Source organism: Alosa pseudoharengus, unplaced genomic scaffold, assembly GCF_046254945.1.
Source record: "Alosa pseudoharengus isolate Yale_2024_CS ecotype anadromous, Long Island Sound unplaced genomic scaffold, YU_APseudo_1.1 YU_APseudo_1.1_scf_8, whole genome shotgun sequence".
NCBI lineage: Eukaryota > Metazoa > Chordata > Actinopteri > Clupeiformes > Clupeidae > Alosa > Alosa pseudoharengus.
The window spans coordinates 5,865,934-5,885,453 of NW_027468870.1; the positions used below are offsets into that span (position 1 = coordinate 5,865,934).

Sequence of the window (19,520 nt, forward strand, 5' to 3'; positions counted from 1 at the left end):
CCAGAGGTGCTGCTCTATAAGCCAGCAGAGCCAAATAAGGATCCTCATTATTCTCTGTTGCCTTCGTCAGAAGACTTTTCACACCCTTTCAACACCCTTCTCAGCCTTGCCATTTGCCTGTGGGAAGTGTGGGCTTACTGTGACGTGTTCAAATCCATACTCTCTGGCAAACTGCTTGAACTCCTGACTGGCATACTGAGGCCCATTGTCCGAGATGACAGTTCCTGGAATGTCATGTCGTGTAAAACTGGACTTCATATGCTTAACTACTCCCGTTGCTGTTGTGCTCGTGAGCAGAGCCATCTCAGGATAGTTGGAGTAGTAGTCGATCATCAGTAGATACTCTCTCCCTCTGAAGTGACACAAGTCTGTCCCAATTTTTTCCCAGGGGTGCTCCGACAAAGCTTCGTTGTACATGTCGCTCAGAACTGTGGAAAGGAGAGGGGCAAATCCTTTATAAAATTCAACAGTGAATCCATCTGGGCCAGGTGATTTACCACTCTGTAAATTAGTGATTGCATTCATTATTTCAGCAGCTGAGATTGGTTTAGCCAAATCTTCCACCAGCTTCTGGTCTATTCTGGGAAACTCAATGGTGTTTAATGGGTTATCCATACTGTTTTGAGTAGGATGATCAGATGCATATAGATCAGAATAAAATGTGGTAAATGTTTCAAATGTTTCATACAGGAATGAGCCTAGACGCAGCTGCAGCTCTGGCCTGTTGGGCCAGAAGCTTACCAGCCTTGTCCCCTGATTCAAAAAATTGTTGTCTAGATTTAAATAGTTGTGATTCCGCTTCCTGTGTAGTTAGAAGATTAAACTCTGTTTGAAGTTGTAGGCGTTTTTTATAGAGTAAGGGGTCTGGGCAGTTAGCATAGCTATCATCAATTTCCTGGAGCTTTTGTGACAGTTCTAATTGTCTGGACCTAGCCATTTTTCTAAGGTGAGATGTATAGGAAATAATATGACCTCTTAGGTACGCCTTAAATGTTTCCCACAAAGTTCGTCTTGACACCTCTGGTGAATCATTCATTTCGAAAAATAGTTCAATATTTGATCTTAAGGAGTCCACAAAAGCGTCATTTGATAGTAAATGTGAACTAAATCTCCATTGTTTAAAAGTGCGGTTGATATTGGGAAAACATATATCTAATGATGTGGGAGCATGGTCTGAAATAACTATGATAATCACATGAGTTTACATTAGAAAGCAGCCTATTATCTAAGAGATAAAAGTCTATTCGTGAGTATGAGTGGTGAACATGTGCAAAGAAAGAAAACGTTGTTTTATCTCCTCCATGGGTCAGTCAGGCCCAGCCCTTTACACCTCCATGGGTCAGTCAGGCCCAGCCCTTTACACCTCCATGGGTCAGTCAGGCCCAGCCCTTTACACCTCCATGGGTCAGTCAGGCCCAGCCCTTTACACCTCCATGGGTCAGTCAGGCCCAGCCCTTTACTCCTCCATGGGTCAGTCAGGCCCAGCCCTTTACTCCTCCATGGGTCAGTCAGGCCCAGCCCTTTACTCCTCCATGGGTCAGTCAGGCCCAGCCCTTTACACCTCCATGGGTCAGTCAGGCCCAGCCCTTTACACCTCCATGGGTCAGTCAGGCCCAGCCCCCCTGCCATAGAAGCTAAGAGCTTAGCAGAGTTGAATTTACTCCTCCATGGGTCAGTCAGGCCCAGCCCCCCTGCCATAGAAGCTAAGAGCTTAGCAGAGTTGAATTTACTCCTCCATGGGTCAGTCAGGCCCAGCCCCCCTGCCATAGAAGCTAAGAGCTTAGCAGAGTTGAATTTACTCCTCCATGGGTCAGTCAGGCCCAGCCCCCCTGCCATAGAAGCTAAGAGCTTAGCAGAGTTGAATTTACTCCTCCATGGGTCAGTCAGGCCCAGCCCCCCTGCCATAGAAGCTAAGAGCTTAGCAGAGTTGAATTTACACCTCCATGGGTCAGTCAGGCCCAGCCCCCCTGCCATAGAAGCTAAGAGCTTAGCAGAGTTGAATTTACTCCTCCATGGGTCAGTCAGGCCCAGCCCCCCTGCCATAGAAGCTAAGAGCTTAGCAGAGTTGAATTTACTCCTCCATGGGTCAGTCAGGCCCAGCCCCCCTGCCATAGAAGCTAAGAGCTTAGCAGAGTTGAATTTACTCCTCCATGGGTCAGTCAGGCCCAGCCCCCCTGCCATAGAAGCTAAGAGCTTAGCAGAGTTGAATTTACTCCTCCATGGGTCAGTCAGGCCCAGCCCCCCTGCCATAGAAGCTAAGAGCTTAGCAGAGTTGGTAAGAGAATGTGGTCTAGCAGTAGCCTAGAAATCTAGACGCGCCCCTAGCGGCAGCAAATTACATTTGCTGCCAGGGCTAGTCTAGCAACTCTCCGTTGGCTTGTGAGCTCCAGAAATCGAAACTTAATCAGGCCATTGAAATCGTGTATAGAGTCGTTTGGTGGGCTTCACATAATGATTGATGGCAGAGTTGCAACGGTTTGGCTTGACTTCCCTGCTACTTGAAAACAAATATCCTATTGCGTCCTATTGTGTGCAGAGGGAATTTGAAAGACAACTGATTATCCCGCCCCTCGGACTGAGCACTGCGAACGGTGAGTGCCCAGACCCTACATTTTAATGTGGGTCTGGCTCGCCAGGCTAGTCTAGCAGAGGATCTGTCTAAATCAGCATGTTGTACAAAATTGTACAACATGCAATACCTCCCCCAATTATAAGGTGGTATGTTTCAACATTAGGAATAGAGGTAAAAAGCCTGGAGATGAATTGTTCGTCATCCCAGTTTGGTGCGTAGATGCTAGCCAAGACAACCTGGGTATTGCACAACCTCCCTGAAACAATAACAAACCGACCACTTGAGTCAGCTATAGTGTTTTCTGGTTCAAATGGAATATTATTACGGATTAAAATAGCAGCACCCCTAGCTCTCACACTAAACTTTGAGTGATATAACTGACTGAATCTCCCCACTGCGTAAATGTGTCTCCTGCAGAAACACTATGTCTCCCTTCAGATCCTGAAGATGTGACATAATCTTATTTACTTTTAGTATTGTTATTTGCCCCCTTAACATTCCAAGATATGAAACGAATATTGTTCACTGATATGTTCTTATTTTCCATACACAAAGAAATGAATCATCTTGTGATTGCAGAATGCAATATCTGAGTAATATCCCCATACACACACACACGCGACCACGCATGTCCCCCTCCCCATCACCCACCCTCGGAAAACCCATATGCAACACAGCATCTGATGCACCCTTTGCACAACAGGGCCATGTTGCTGCCATACACTCATCAAAATTCTCCCGGGTCAGTCTCTCCTCCCGCTATATTCCCCCACGTTACACATGCGCACCACTGAACGGTGGTGTCTGCTGTACTGCGCCAACAGGTCGCACACTGTAATGTAAATACAGTAAGGGCCAGTTAAAAAAAGTGTAGGCCTCTCACAGGAACACAAACCAGAACATTATGTTGCAGGCCTATCCCTAATCCTATACACTTTGAACCTGCCAAAAGCTCCCTTCATAGCCTGGGCTAACGGTTAACAACAACATTGCACCCCACATGAGCATGTTAGCGTACTACTTAAAATAAAAGGGTTAAGTGAGAAGCAAACATTAACATTCACTAACAATATAGTGACAAACGCCAAACAAATGCCTTATGTAAATATACCTGTTAGAATAACTATTGCAATTCAGTCAAATCAACAGGAAAGTTGCATGTTCAGTTATCTGTTACCGTTAACCTACAGTCTTTTTTGTCCATGTCAGGTGGAAAAACATTATATTAGCCTAGATAATGCTAAATGTCGTAACCTGGACAAATAGTTGGAGCTTGGACTTGGATCAGTCCTCTTCCATCGGAGAGCTTGGCTTCTGATATGTAGACAAAAACTGCTGGGCTTCTTGCACCGATGAAAAACGCCGTCTATGTCCATCATCTGCCACGATAAACAGCCGCGCTGGATAGAGTAGTGAAGGCTTAAAGGGGTGGTTCAGGATTTTGGACATAAGACCTCATTTCTAAGTAAGCAAGTGTGATATTTATCAGTGGAGACCGTTTTCAACACGTTTCATCCAGTCCTTCTAATTGCAGAGTTCGCAGGTGCTAGGCTAGCGCAAGTCAACGGTATGTGCTAGCCTGCCACTAAAGACAGTCGTACCCACTCCAAAGTACACCCGAGGCAAATTCCAGACAATCGATGTAAATGTCTGTTGATAGAATAGTGTGAGAAATACAACTACCCTCGCATCGCGTTGCAATAGTTATACTTTGGTCCCTGAAGTTGGTAGTAGTCATTTTGCATCTCAGCGGCGGACTGATATTACCAAGGCTACTACTAGGTATCCCCATTGGAGTGCGCTTTACTGTTTACTTTTCGGCGCAGTACTACTAACCGGAGCAAGTATAATTCCGCCGCTGCTAAGAAACTAGTCCCTCAAAATGTAATGCGATCGTTGAAATGCAAGGATAGAATAACGTTAGAAATAACACTATCAAAACAGACATTTACATCGATAGTCTGGCGTTATAATTTATTTGCCTCGGGTGTACTTTGGAGTGGGTAAGACTGTTTTTAGTGGCAGGCTAGCACATACCGTTGACTTGCGCTAGCCTAGCACCTGCGAACTCTGCAATTAGAAGGACTGGATGAAACGTGTTGAAAACGGTCTCCACTGATAAATATCACACTTGCTTACTTGGAAATGAGGTCCTATGTCCAAAATCCTGAACCACCCCTTTAAGATTGCGAATGTACAACTGGTGCATGACCTCCTTGTACTCCGCACGTTGCTCCATTACTTCAGGACAGTAGTCATCGTATATGTATATCGGCTTATCTCTATATTTTAGTTCCCCTCGCTTCTTGCGGGCAGCCCGTATGACCAAGTCCTTAGTCTGGAATTTATGGAAACAGATAACCACGGCTCTAGGTTTTTGCCCCTCAGCTGGTTTGGGTTTGAGTGCTCGGTGAGCTCTGTCAAGCTCTGGAGGGGAGGAAAGCACGTCTTCTCCCAGCACATCCATCAGAAAAGTAGAGAAGAACGACGTGGGTCGTGTGCCCTCGACTGCTTCAGGCACTCCAATAAGACGCACATTGCACCTACTACTTCTTCCCTCTATATCGGTGATCTTAGCTTTCAGTTTGGCGTTATCTTCAGCCATGGTGGTTATCGTTGCCTCCAAGGACTGGAGCTGGTTCAACCCAGACTCCAGATCAGAGATGCGTTGTTCATGGTTGGTCACCGTCGTCTGTAATCCGTCTAACTTGGAGTCAATGACAGCAAGCTTATGTTCAAATCCGACGGCTAGTGAGTCAGGTTTGGTCAACAGGTCCGCCCGCAACTCAGCTAGCATGTTAGCTAGAGTAGCATTATCGATGTCGGAACTGCTAGCTAAAGTTGTCTGCTGTTCAGACTTTTTCGAAGATTTGCCAGGTTTAGATGACATACTGGTCGGCAGAACGTGTTCAAGCAAAGTGAGGTGCCTTATTTTCGCAAAGTTGAGTTAAATTACATGAATAAATGGTCAAAATCTAAAATGTGTGGCGGGAGCCCGGAAAACACCACTACTCCATTCCGCACACCAACCGGAAGTCGAGATACATGGACATATTGAGAAATATGTGAGACTACCACATTGCGACAATTTTGTTGCAGTGCCACTACTGCACACAATGCATACCTAGAGCCTACATCAACTGAGCATGGATTTAGCTGATGTTTGTTGCTTTTTTTACTCTTTGGTTGGGCATTCAGGCTACTGGCTTTGCTTAGTGTCCGCATCAACGGGGCATAAGCACTTGTTAAAGAAGCCTACTTGCTCATAAAGACTGCTCTGTTGTTGACCATGCCTAGGTTGGTTAAGAGTATTTGGATATTTTATTGTGGTAATATGGTGGCAACATGGGGCGTAAGCTAACTGGCTCATTTGTTTTGTGTTTGTGGCGGACTGTGCCTAGGTTCATGGTGGTTGGCTAGGGTTTTTATGGTTATGGTTCAGTCCGCATCAACCAACCAACCAACCTAACCAACCTAGACCATGCCTAGGCTGGTTAAGAGTATTTTGGGTATTGGATATTTAAGTGTGGTAATATGGTGGCAGCATGGATGGGAGTGTCTCCAGGATGCTGGTCTCACTGTTAAGCCTTCATGAGGTATCGTGGGCCTAACTTAACGAAACATCAGTGAAAGAGGGTGCCCACTTGATAACCCCAATGACATGCTGCATACTACATACTGCTGTTAGTTGTGCCATTTGTCTTGTGTTTGTTGTGACCATTGGTTGGCAGATGGCTGGTTAGCATGCTTTTTGTAAGTTAATTTGGGTAGGGGCTTCTGAATGTGTTTTACCTTGGATTTTGGCACAATGGATTATAACTAGGGCTGTCAAAATAACTGATTAATTTCGATTAATTAATTTGAGAAAAAATAACTGATTAAAAACATTAGTGCAGATTAATCGATTCCGTATGACCTTTGACCCCGAGCCGTTCTAGTCAGTAAAAATTAGACTGTAAAATGAAGGAGAGAAGAAAACGTGCTGCCTGGATCATTGATTGGAACATTTACTTTTAAAAAATGGCCTGATGGTGTTGATAATAAATAAAGTGTTGAAAATAAAGTCCTCTGCAATGTCTGCAGCAAGGAATTTGCATATCACCGGAGTTCATCAACTCTATAGTCGCACATCAATGCAAAGAAATAAGTGTTGGCATATTAGCATATTAGGTCATATCATAGATTATTATGCCAATTATTTGAACAGTGAAAATAATAATAAAAGAGTTTTTGAACTTTAATGTCACTAATGCTGATTATTCAATGATTCATTTGAATTTAAATATTTAAAATACTTTGACAGTAAAAAGTATATATGCGATTAATTTAGATTAATTAATCACAGAGTATGTAATTAATTAGATTAATTTTTTTAATCGATTGACAGCCCTAATTATAACATCTGATCCTGTGTATTAATGTAATGTTTAGCTGTTCTGATTCTTTTGTTGGGCATTCGGGCTTTTGCTAAGAGCCTGCATTATTACGGGGCAGAAGCACTTGTTAAAGAAGCCTACTTGCTTATAAAGACTGCTCTGTTGGTGATGTTGTTTTGCTGTTCTGATTTTTTGGTTGGGCATTCGGGCTACTGGCTTTTGCTAAGAGCCTGCATTATTACGGGGCAGAAGCACTTGTTAAAGAAGCCTACTTGCCAATAAAGACTGCTCTGTTGTTGATGCTGTTTTGCTGCTCTGATTCTGTTTGTGCTAAATTGAATGTTCCTTATTTGCTTTTCCATTTTTGTGTATGTCCATGTGTAGTTTGTATGTTTTCGTCAATAAATGTATGTTTTTTACACACTTAAAAAAAACGTCAAAAATAAAGAAAAAAAGTTTATTTTTTATTAACCTTGTCTTATGTCTTGTCCTGTCTTACTAACACCTCACTCCTGAACCCGTACCTTGCCGTGGTGAGTGGGCTTTCATCTAAACGGGTCACTCAAAACTTACCTTTTCACTCAAATAAATAAGTTTAGGCTATTTTATGTTTCAACAACAATATGTATCTTGCATGTAACATATTGTGTTTTTTTCCAGATGTATTCTGTAGTAGAATTTATTGAAACTAAGGAGGTGGAACTGGTTCCCTCTCTCTGGGTGAGGGATGGCCAGTGTACTGGCCTACCTCCCAGAGGGGAATGGCTCTACACCAGGCCATTAAACATGGAATAGAGCCAGAACATGGGTGGGACCTGTGGGATGTCCGGACTCTCTTTACAACAGGTAGGTTTGTCAGCTTAACTAATAAATGTAAATGTAAATACAAATTAAGTTTTGAAAATAATTTAATGCAAATATAAATTAAGCAAGTTGCCTCTAGCTGTCTGTTCTGTGAGTGCTTAAATAATATCATCAGAATCCACCTCAAATTTCTAATTTATTATTGTGTTTTCACTATTGACTAAGATGTGTTATCATTGTTTGGATGCAGCTAACTTACTAATGTGTAGTGTCTTTATTTTACAGAGAGCTATGAAGAGGGCCGCCGTAAGGTAAAGGAGGCGGAGGCATCTGGCGAAAGGCCATTGAGGAGGAAAAAGTATGTCAGTTTGCTTAGCACATCAGTATTATTTCTTTGTCTTATTCCCTCTCAAGGCCCAATTAATATCTGTCTTACATCAAACAATATTTCACTGAATTGGTATAGGTTCTGTGCCATTATACACAAGTTTCCACTTAATTTTGATCAAGTGTATGTTTCTGTCTGAAAATAGAAAGAGTGTTCGACTTTGCCCCCTGGGGGGTTTGGAAGAGGAGGACAGTCCCCCACCAGCCTCCAAGAAACTCGCCCCTGCCCCTTTTATCCCAAGCATTAATCCCTCCCCTCAACCCACTTATACTATCCTGAACTCCCTCCTCTCCCCACCACTGCACTCCCTCCTCTCCCCACCACTGCACTTAGCTTTTCGGACATGGTCCACAATTGGGAGCCAGACACCCACGTGCCATGTGAGTGCATTGTTCTGCTTTGTCACTGATTCATATACTTTATATACATACATTTCATGTTACATTTTCCATGTTAACATTGTATATATCCCCCTGTAGCATTACCTGGTTGCCACACCTTCAGATGGGCCCCCCAGCAGACAGATTCTGGTAAGATCAAGTGATTTCTACTTGATTATAGGGCTAGTTACATCACTAAAGCTGGGCTCTGTGTTCTCTCTTGTTCACTAGTAATGTACTACCAGTTATTTTAAGGGATGCAATATATTTTGTCTAGTAAACTGGAAAAATACACACAATGTACAGTCATACTTTTCCAGGATTGTCCCTATAAAAAGCCTAAAAACGTATTTGCCGCTATCCACTTTTAAGCACTGCTTAAGCATATCCGGCACAATCTGCCATGCGCTCTGTTGAGAAGGAGTGGTGAGGACTGTGTATGTGTGCGATGTGTGCATTTCAACACATTTTTTTTTGTAGGACTACAGGGACAAAGCTCCAATGGGGACACACAATGTAAGCACTGAATATAAGTACATTTTCTAATTTTCTAGACATTGCCGTTTTGGCTGTACCTTACAGTTTATTGGTGGTGGTGATTAAGGAGCTGGGCTAGCATGTAGTAGTAAACTGTGTTTAATTCCCGACTTCCACTGTGTGCCCTTGAGCAAGGCACTTAACCCCAAGTTGTACCGGGGACAATGTTGTCCCTTGTAATCATTTACAGATTTAAGTCACTTTGGATGAAAAGTGTCAGCTAAAAAAACTAAATAAATAAATGTTATAGGGGTTTGTGTTGTTTGTATTTAATTTTAACATATAGTCAACCTATTTTTTCTGTAATAGTACTGAAAGAGGTGCTAACGAAGCTGGAGATGGTGCTGGACCAGCAGTCCACCATCTGCAGAGCCTCCAGGACCAGGATCAAAGAGAAAAAAAATGGTGAGTAATTTCATTTAATTTAAACCAAGGAACGATATGCATTCAAACACAAAATGCACAACAACTGTGGCAGGACAAAATAATGTTTATCAGAAACTTCGTAAATCGTAAATGGTTGTTTTTCTTTTAAAATCTGTTTTAGATCAACTACCTGGCCATAACCAGGGGCGCGGATGTGCGTGACTGCACTTGGAGTTAAATGGGGCGTGTGATATCAAATGGGCTGGCCAAGGGGCTAAACTGGAGGGGAGTAAATGGAAAGACCTCCTTGGCCAGCCTCCACCTGAAGGAGGTGATTATTGGTAGGTATATTTGGGCTCATACAGAATTTTGATATCAGATGTTGAAATAAGCTTAAAGGAGAATATTGGTGATTTTTCACAGATCTCTTAACAGCTAGAGCTGCCAGGCAGCTACAGTGTTACACACTCTGGGGGCATGAACATGGGGGCTCATGCACATGCCCCCAGAGTGTAGCACTCTAACTGCCTGGCAGCTCTAACTGTGAACAGTTCAGTGCATCAAGTTGAGCTAGGTAGATCAATTGTTTTTGGGGTTTTTTTCTTCATACTGACAGTACTCGGCAAGCTAGAGAAAACTATATGAAAAATCACGGTAATTCTCCTTTAATACCACATATTGGAAGTATGTATTTATGTATCCATTCCATTTCTATTTTCCATTTACATTTATACCAAAGCTGCTGTACGCCGAAACCCACTGTCCGCAGGTGCAGCTGAGGCGACGGTGGAGACAGTGATGAAGAGGTGGCTGCAGCTGGCAGCAGGGTGGAGACAGTGATGAAGAGGTGGCTGCAGCTGAGGCGACGGTGGAGACAGTGATGAAGAGGTGGCTGCAGCTGGCAGCAGGGTGGAGACAGTGATGAAGAGGTGGCTGCAGCTGGCAGCAGGGTGGAGACAGTGATGAAGAGGTGGCTGCAGCTGAGGCGACGGTGGAGACAGTGATGAAGAGGTGGCTGCAGCTGGCAGCAGACCGCGAGGGAGGGCGGAAAAGGAGGCTCCTCGCCAGAGAAAATATTTGATTGTGTGTGTGTGTGTTCAAAGTTTTTAATCAATTTATAATCATTTTTTTTATTATTGTCTGTCTGTTAGTGTGTGTGTGTGTGTTCAAAGTTTATAATCAATTTGTTATCCATTTATAATCAGTTTTTTTTATTATTATTGTCTGTCTGTTATTGTGTGTGTGTGTGTGTGTGTGTGTGAGTAGGTAATTTAATGAGTGTGTGTGTGTGTGTATGTGTGTGTGTGTGTGTGTGTTCAAAGTTTTTACACAATTTGTTAATTTATCATCAATTTGTAATCAGTTTTTTTTATTATTGTCTGTCTTAATCTTTATTATTATTATTATTATTATTATTGTTAACTGTTAAATACAAGTTTTTGAATGAATTTCAGTTTATTGTCTTTACTGATGTTTGACCATTTCTGGGCCAGTACAAACCCAGCCGACACTCAGCTACACCAGTTATGTAGTGTGTGGGCCAGTACAGGCCCAGAGGCCCAGCCGACACTCAGTCAGTGGGCCACACCTGGGCCAACAGAAACAATGAGAGTCATTTTACTGTGTGTGGGCCACATCTGGGCCAGAGGAAATTCTTTGTGTCAGTTATCAGTGACTGGGCCATTGTTGGGCCGGAGGCCAAATTTTGCTATCTGGGAAGTGGCACAATCCACCTGTCTGCATTTATTGTGTTCCCACTAACTTCCAGCGTGGCCTCATTTTCCACAGTGACAGTGTCAGTATAGAATATGTCATCCTCATCATATCCTTGTTCACTCTCTTCCATCATATTAATTTGTTTCTTTTCACTAGCAGATAGGCACACTTTTGCAAAATGATTTTTTCCCCCTGCACTTCGAGCAAACTTTGCCATATGTGGGGCATTGCCTGAAGCGATGTTTCCCACCGCTGCGGTTCATAACTTAGTCTAATCCTGCTTTACGTGCATGACTAGAACGTTCCCCCTTTGAGCGAGGTGCGCGAGCTCTGACTATGAAGGTATATTGGGTGCAAAAGTGGCGAGCACATTTAACTGCAGATTTTGCATGTGCACACTAAAGTCGTAAATGTGTAACAGTAAAGTTGAAGTTGTACATATTTTTTTATATCTTGTTAACACAAAATACGGGCTACGGGTTCACAAATCCTTTTTACAGGTACACAAATCCTTTTTACAGGTACACAAATCCTATCCTGTGAGTCACAACTTTCAAGAGTCACGCACTCGACACTTTTGCTCCAATCGTTGCAGCGCAGTAGGTGCGAAACACATTTGCACATCCGTGTTTCATAATCTGAGAACATGCACAACATTCGTGCATTTGTAAACCCAAATGTGAACTAATGCATCCGAAGTTGTGCATCTGTGAAATAATTTCTCATTAATAAAATTCTACAGATCGCTTTGATTTTCTTGCACGACTATAAGTCAATTGATACAAGTGCTCGAATCTGCTTCTACGAGTGACGAGTGACTTTTGCTCCTAGCTAGGTGATATAATAGGTGCAAAAAGATTTGTATGTGTGCACGTCGAGCAATCGATCGAGAAAACAAGGCGGCCGGATCTGGATCCTGGATCACGCTCAGACTACCATTGCCTGCTCAAAAAGTAAGTAACCTCAGCATGTTTCCTTATCAATGAAGGACACACGATTTATAGTTTTTCTTTGCACAAAGCGAGGAAAAAAATGTTGCGGTGTGCGGTGTTAAGTTCTACAACCTTATTATTCATAATGTCTGCACAGCAAACAATTGCTAACTTGCCTTGCACTATCCAATAGTCTTCGTGCAAGATACAAGTCAGCTGTTCGAAAATTGCAGAACGATTGTGTCAGATTGTGTGTCCTAACGATTTTGGACGGGCAGTGTTATATTTCTGTACTTCTAAACTAGTTATTTATCTAGCGATAGCTAGCTTGATCTGGCACTGGAGGATTTAGCAAGCAGGTAAACTAAGCTAAACATAGCTGTCATGATAATGTAAACCAACAAACAAGATAACTTTCTTCATATTATTATCATGTTACTTACCTTATGAGCAGGCAATGGTAGTCTGAGCGCGATCCAGATCCGGCCGCCTTGTTTTCTCGATCGATTCGCTCGACGTGCACACATACAAATCGTTTTGCTCCTATTATATCACCTAGCCAGGAGCAAAAGTATCGTCACTCGTAGAAGCAGATTCGAGCACTTGTATCAATTGACTTGTAGTCGTGCAAGAAAATCAAAGCGATCTGTAGAATTTTATTAATGAGAAATTATTTCACAGATGCACAACTTCGGATGCATTAGTTCACATTTGGGTTTACAAATGCACGAATGTTGTGCATGTTCTCAGATTATGAAACACGGATGTGCAAATGTGTTTCGCACCTACTGCGCTGCAACGATTGGAGCAAAAGTGTCGAGTGCGTGACTCTTGAAAGTTGTGACTCACAGGATAGGATTTGTGTACCTGTAAAAAGGATTTGTGAACCCGTAGCCCCTATTTTGTGTTAACAAGATATAAAAAAATATGTACAACTTCAACTTTACTGTTACACATTTACGACTTTAGTGTGCACATGCAAAATCTGCAGTTAAATGTGCTCGCCACTTTTGCACCCAATATACCTTCATATCTGACCACCCTGTCTACACCCACTGGTACTTCAGTAGTAACAGATTTCTTCTCAAAAATCTGCTTCTCAGTCTGTTCGCTAGCTCTGCACATTCTGATTGCATCTTCTAATTTCAGACTGTCCTCCCTTAGCAGGCGTTCCTGCACCTTTTTATTGTGTATTCCAAACACTATCTGATCGCGTAGTATGGAGGACTGCATGTCGCCATAGTTACAGGATTGCACTTTTAGCCTTAGATCAGTCACATACGAGTCAAACGATTCATTTTGCTGCTGTACGCGGCAACGAAAAACATGTCTCTCGTATACTTCATTCTCTTCGGACTACAGTATGCATCAAACTGTTCCAGAACTTTGTTCAGTTTATTTTTATCTCCAGCCTCTGTAAACTCAAATGTAGGCCTATTGTATATTTATATAGTTTGTGTCCCTGCTATCGTAAGAATGCTACTTTCCTCTCACCGCTCTAGTCGTTGCGCCAGTTGCAGTCAAATAAAGTTGAAACGCCTGTTTAAACTGTTTCCATGCATATAATAATAATAATCAATATTTCCTGTGAGCTTCAATGGTTCTGGTGGTTTTATGACATCCATCCCGTCTTTCTCACACAGACATTAACTATTTAAAACTTTACTCCTGGTACCATGTATAGATATGCGACTGACACTTTAGCTGGTAAGTATTCAACCAGAGAATGTCTAATAAGGTAGACGGGCTCTGATTCAACTAACTTTATTAACATTTCGTTACGTTACAGTACCCAGCTACGGTGGCCTCTTAGGAACATAATAGTGTCTTGCAGGATATCCTTACAGTAAGGACACCTGATTAGGCTATATGATGTTTGTTGCTTATCCTATCGATACAACTTTTGCAGGTAGATTTGTAGATTTGCACTACACATAGTGTTACTGGTTATGCATTAGTTATCTAACCATGTTTAATTATGACACATTCCTACCTGAGTAAGAGGAAAGTTGTAAAATGTCTTGTTCTCATACACCTTCACACCACACACTTGTGGGTTGTCCACACATTGGATAGGAACCTGCAGCATATTAATTTCAATTATAAAGATGCTCCATGTGTTTGCATTCACATGGCAACAAACAACTATGTTAAAGATCACACAAAGTGCATTACATTTACATAACTTTAAATAAAATAAATTTACATTAAGACAAAATGCCTAGTGACATTCAGTTGGTTAGGAACATTTGGCCCAATCTGACTGTCATAGGTTGTTTGAGTCCATAAGATCATTATTTGGAAAAAGGCACCCACCTGGTTTGCCATTTCAGCTGCAGAAAACTTCAGAAAACCTTTGTGTGTGTGTTTGTGTGTGTGTGTGTGTGAGAGAGAGAGAGTTCTACAGTTACTGATCAGCAGGAAAATATGAGCTTCTCATAAATATGTATTTATTATTGGTTAAGAGTCTAGTTTAAAGAGACCATATAGGATAAAAGAAAGGTGAAGCCTACAGGAACAAACTGAGCAGATTATTTTCAGAAAACCTCCCCATATATTTCCAGTAAACAGCAAACTGGTCATATTCTGGCTAACATTTTAGCAACCAAACCGACAATGAAATAATGAAAGATCCAAACAACTGTCAAGACGGAGACACCTGTGACAAGGATCCTGGACAAAGGCACTATAAGGACATCAAAAACAGCAGATTTAACTAAATAACTGAGGTAAGCTGCACATTTGACTGATTTAGCACCATAAGCTATGATAAAAGCTGGAGACAGAGCCATTGCTGTATTGCCAACATTCCCTGACAACTGGAGCGGAGTTATCAGGGGTGAAGTCTCAGCAGCCTACTGTCAACTCAGCCACAGTGACTAGAAGCTCAAAGAAAAAAAAATACAAGGATCACATACTAGAGACTCTACAGAAACCTTAGTATCAAACTCCTTGCTCCTACATGACAAGGAAATAAAGGTAGATCTTGTATTCTTTGCCAACCATCCGGAAGCATCCATGGCACCAAGCCACCCTAAGTTCCGCCACTGCTTCTCATTCCCCTCAGACACCCAGAACAACTGTATCAGTGCAGAGGTTACAGGAGTGTCTCTCTCTTTTGTGGAAAATTAAAATTGCAGAGTTAAAGGAAAACCAACTAATGGACAGTGATTCTGACAAACAGCTAGACGTTAAATTTAGAAAGTTTAAAGAGGAAAATAAATTAAAGATTAAAAAAAAAAAAAAAAACCTTGCATTAAGAAAGACAGCCTAAAAGAACAAAACAATAATCTGGATGCTGAACTGAGAGTTAGAGAAGTTACTCCTACAGCCTCACAGAGCAGCCCACCAGCAGCTCCACAAGATGGATCTCACCAACAAACCAACTCTGCTTCAGCAAGGGGTTCACTCTTTATTACGACATCCCGTTATTACGACAACCCTCTATTACGACATAGCCTACCGTTATTACCATAGACATAATATACATAGACGCCGCATCGACCGCTGCTCGCTGACGAGATTTGGAGCCGCCATCTTGGACCGGTCATCCACTCCACTCAGTGTAATCTGTTTGGCCGGTGCAATGAGCTGTCAGCGCACTTAATTAATCATATCTCACTGAATACCGAACAGATTTTCACGCGTTTTTTTTGCTGCAAAGGTCATACATGTAGCTATGATACAGGCCACATTGTTCGAAAATACAAAATACAACCAATAGTACGGTAATGTTAAATCTTACTCGTGAAAAGTAAATCCCCCGAGTATGGTCCGCCGATTTGAGCAGGAACATGCTGCACAGTGCTGTCATCTTGTGTTTTCTGCTGCAATGCAATGAGGAGTATGACAGGTCCAAGATGGCGGCCGCATTTCTTGTTTCCAGCAGCCAATGCGGCGTCTATGTATATTATGTCTATGGTTATTACGACATGCCTCTATTTAGACATGCCCCTACTCCGACTTTTTTTAGTACCGCTATTCCGACATTACCAATCCTCATTTTCAATTGATCTCAGTTCCTGTATCCTATCAAATTCCAACATCCTAGATGCATGGATGAGTCATGTCATCTGCACTTGCAGCTATCAACAATCCACCCGCCATCCACTCCAAACAATGTTTTTCGGCACACATTTCAGTCAAAACCTTAGGTGATTTTGAAATCATGACTGGCCCTTAAACATGTTATGTCTTTTAGGAGACAAGTGTTTATGTTTTTGAATGAGCCTGGTAAATGTTTAGATGTGTCGTTTCGTGTATCGTATATGGGGAGCACCTACATGCTTTTTGCTACTACGGAGAGTTTGAAGTGTTTTGAATGTGGGGATATAGGCCATAAACGCTTCGCTTGTCCACACCATGTGAATAAATGTTACACATATGTAAAACACAGGTAGCTCTCCTCATTTTATTCTCTAAGCTCTCAGGGGAAAACGGTCGGAAACTCCCTGCATCAAACAAACTCTGTGCGTGCAGGCCACCTATATTAGGTAATTCATTAATGGCCGTCAATCAAGGCCGTAGTCATGATGTCAACATTGGGGGGGACCAAATCTGTGGTGTGGTCTGAGGGACCCCCAAACAGAATTTCAATACATTTCCTACCATGCAAAAATATTATTAAAAATCACAAACAAGTCGTTAGGTCAGTCAATTAGGTTATTCCAAACTTTTGACGGACACAGATGCCCCCCCCCCCCCCCCCATGTGAATAAATGTTACACATATGTAAAACACAGGTAGCTCTCCTCATTTTATTCTCTAAGCTCTCAGGGGAAAACGGTCGGAAACTCCCTGCATCAAACAAACTCTGTGCGTGCAGGCCACCTATATTAGGTAATTAATTAATGGCCGTCAATCAAGGCCGTAGTCATGATGTCAACATTGGGGGGGACCAAATCTGTGGTGTGGTCTGAGGGACCCCCAAACAGAATTTCAATACATTTCCTACCATGCAAAAATATTATTAAAAATCACAAATCCAAACTTTTGACGGACACAGATGGACCCCCCCCCCCCCGTGAGTTTGGTGAAAAGAGAAGGGTGGAGAAGAAGCAACTTCACTGGTCCATCCCTGGACCTGTGACTCTATATTACACAGAATGTGGTTCTTTGACATATTACTTACACCTGAAGATTTTTTTAAACTAAGGCTTAGACTCATAGGTTTGGAGCCTAATAAGATTTTGTCTTTTAATTTAGATTTTATTATGCTGGCGGCTAATCACACAATTTTAACATAGTTTGAAAGGGACAGGATTCAGGAATAGGCTACTAAGACAGGCCCCTCTTCTGTCTGACTCACCTCGTCTTACCCCTGTATGCATTATAGACTGGCTTCTGACAGAAATGACGTTTTGTGCCAACATGTAGAAACACTAGGCCTACTGCAGCCTTTAATTGGTGAATGGAGGTGCAAATTCCTTTCTTTGGTTATTGTCCGCGATTCACATTAACTGTAGGCTATCACGTATTGTAAACGTCACCACATTTGATCACGTTTTGCCTGCATGGATGCGCGATTGAGTGCACATCTGCAAGATGCCAGTGTTGCCACAGTTACCTTGAAAAAGTAATCTGATTACTGATTACTCCTTTAAAAAGTAACTTAGTTACTTTACCCAGATAGCAATTTCCTTTGGGCCGGATCCGCATAAAAGCCTTTAGATCCGCCTGTAGCGGACATACGGTATCTGACTGTGGGCCAGGTCTGCTCCTGATACAGGTTTCAGCTCTGCTAGTAATGCTGTTTTATCACCGGTTTACAGATTTGTCCCAGGTCCGATTTCCGCAACTCAACTGGAAGTCAGGAGATGCGTTTAAAATACAAAACACTGATTTGGCCCAAACCTGTGATACGGATATGAGCCGAAGGACCATTTTTTCACAGCAGACCCAGGTGGTAATGATATTAATTAAGGTGCTGATTCTGCTAAATTGACTGTCCTTTCCCTAGGCCCTACTTCATTGTCAACTGGCTGCTAAAGAAAAAAAAGGTATTTTGGAATGGCACAAATTTAGAAACCATGGGGGTGCACTATGTGCCCATGGCCACTTCATTTCTACAGTAAGGCTGGAAAAGAAGATATAGTTGGCTCAATATTGATCATATGTTCGTTTCATTATTTTTTATTATTACCTAGCAGTGGTAAAAATAGTCAATTGTTGTTTGTGTCAGATCTAACAGTGCTATGAGACAACCCCATATTCTTTCCACGCATGCAGAAGTCCAAGCAGGAACGTTAATCAAGGATCTTTGGTTTGCTCAAAGATCCTTGATTTAACCCTCTCTGGTTTGCTCACTATCAATCTTTTGACATGATTTGCCAGCCTGGGGTTGGACTAGGACAGCCCAACTTTTCAAGGTAGGTTATCTGCTTTTTATCTCTGTTTTATTCAGAGACAACAACAAGCAACCGAGCGATTGATAAAAGGTTATACTATTATTTTCCAGCAAGGGCTAGCCTACTACCTTAGCTTAAGCAAAACAGCCATCACAATAACTATTTTGGAAAAAACATTGATGCTAACAGGATCACTGATGATAAAAAACGAGTGTAATTGTGACTACCTATTTTCAAAAAGGAATAAATGGCTAATGTTTATTTTGTGTTGTTTCAGATTGACCATGGAGATGACTGAGGAAGACAGCCTGAATATCGATGGGAACAGTGGAATTAACACGACTTAAACTTTGTCTGGGATTGCACTTGTACAGCCAGGTTGTTGAATAAAACAATAATGTAACAAACTGCGAAGTTGTCTTAGAAAGGTTTTATTGGTTATGCACCAAAACACACGAACGTCATTAAACAAGCAACACAAGGGAGGTCAATTAAACAAGCACAATACACAAACAGGGTAGTCACATACAATACACGGGGTAAACACATGAGGTACAACATAAAGAAAGACTATACCAGCTAACACATACATGATAAGGTAAACGCCATTACTCGTACTAAACCAACATCAACATTACACACACACACACGCACAGCATTATGGGAGTACAGTGATGACAGCTAGGCTCAGATCATTACACAGCCCCCCCGAGACTTAGTCCATGTCCCCTTGACTCAAGTCTTACCCTACGTCAGTCCATGAGCCTGGCTGGGACGCGACGCTGGCGTTGTGGGCGCCCCGCTGTCGCGGCGGTGACTTCCGGTGAAGGCTGCACGGTGATCGGTGTTAGAGCCACAGCTCCATTGTCACCAAGTTCCACAGAGTCAGTGTCAAAGTCTCCACGACCCTCAGCTGAGGCCAGGGGTCGATACGGGGCCAGTCGATCACGGTGGAGAGCCACAACTCTCCGACGCTTAATCAGTCTTACACGATAGACCACATCAGACAGCTTCTCTAAGACATCGCACGGCCCGACCCACTGGCTAGTGAGTTTCGGGGAAATGCCTTTCTTTCTCTCCGGGCAGTACACCCACACTTTAT

General features: G+C 42.4%; 1 long non-coding RNA gene across 1 annotated transcript; it reads left to right on the forward strand.

The window, feature by feature from the left end:
* The first annotated feature begins 18,366 nt into the window (after positions 1–18,366).
* On the forward strand, positions 18,367–18,783 carry LOC143111388 (uncharacterized). Its single transcript, XR_012984528.1, has 2 exons — positions 18,367–18,439; positions 18,696–18,783. It is a non-coding gene; the product is annotated as an uncharacterized LOC143111388 (long non-coding RNA).
* The last annotated feature ends 737 nt before the right edge of the window (positions 18,784–19,520 follow it).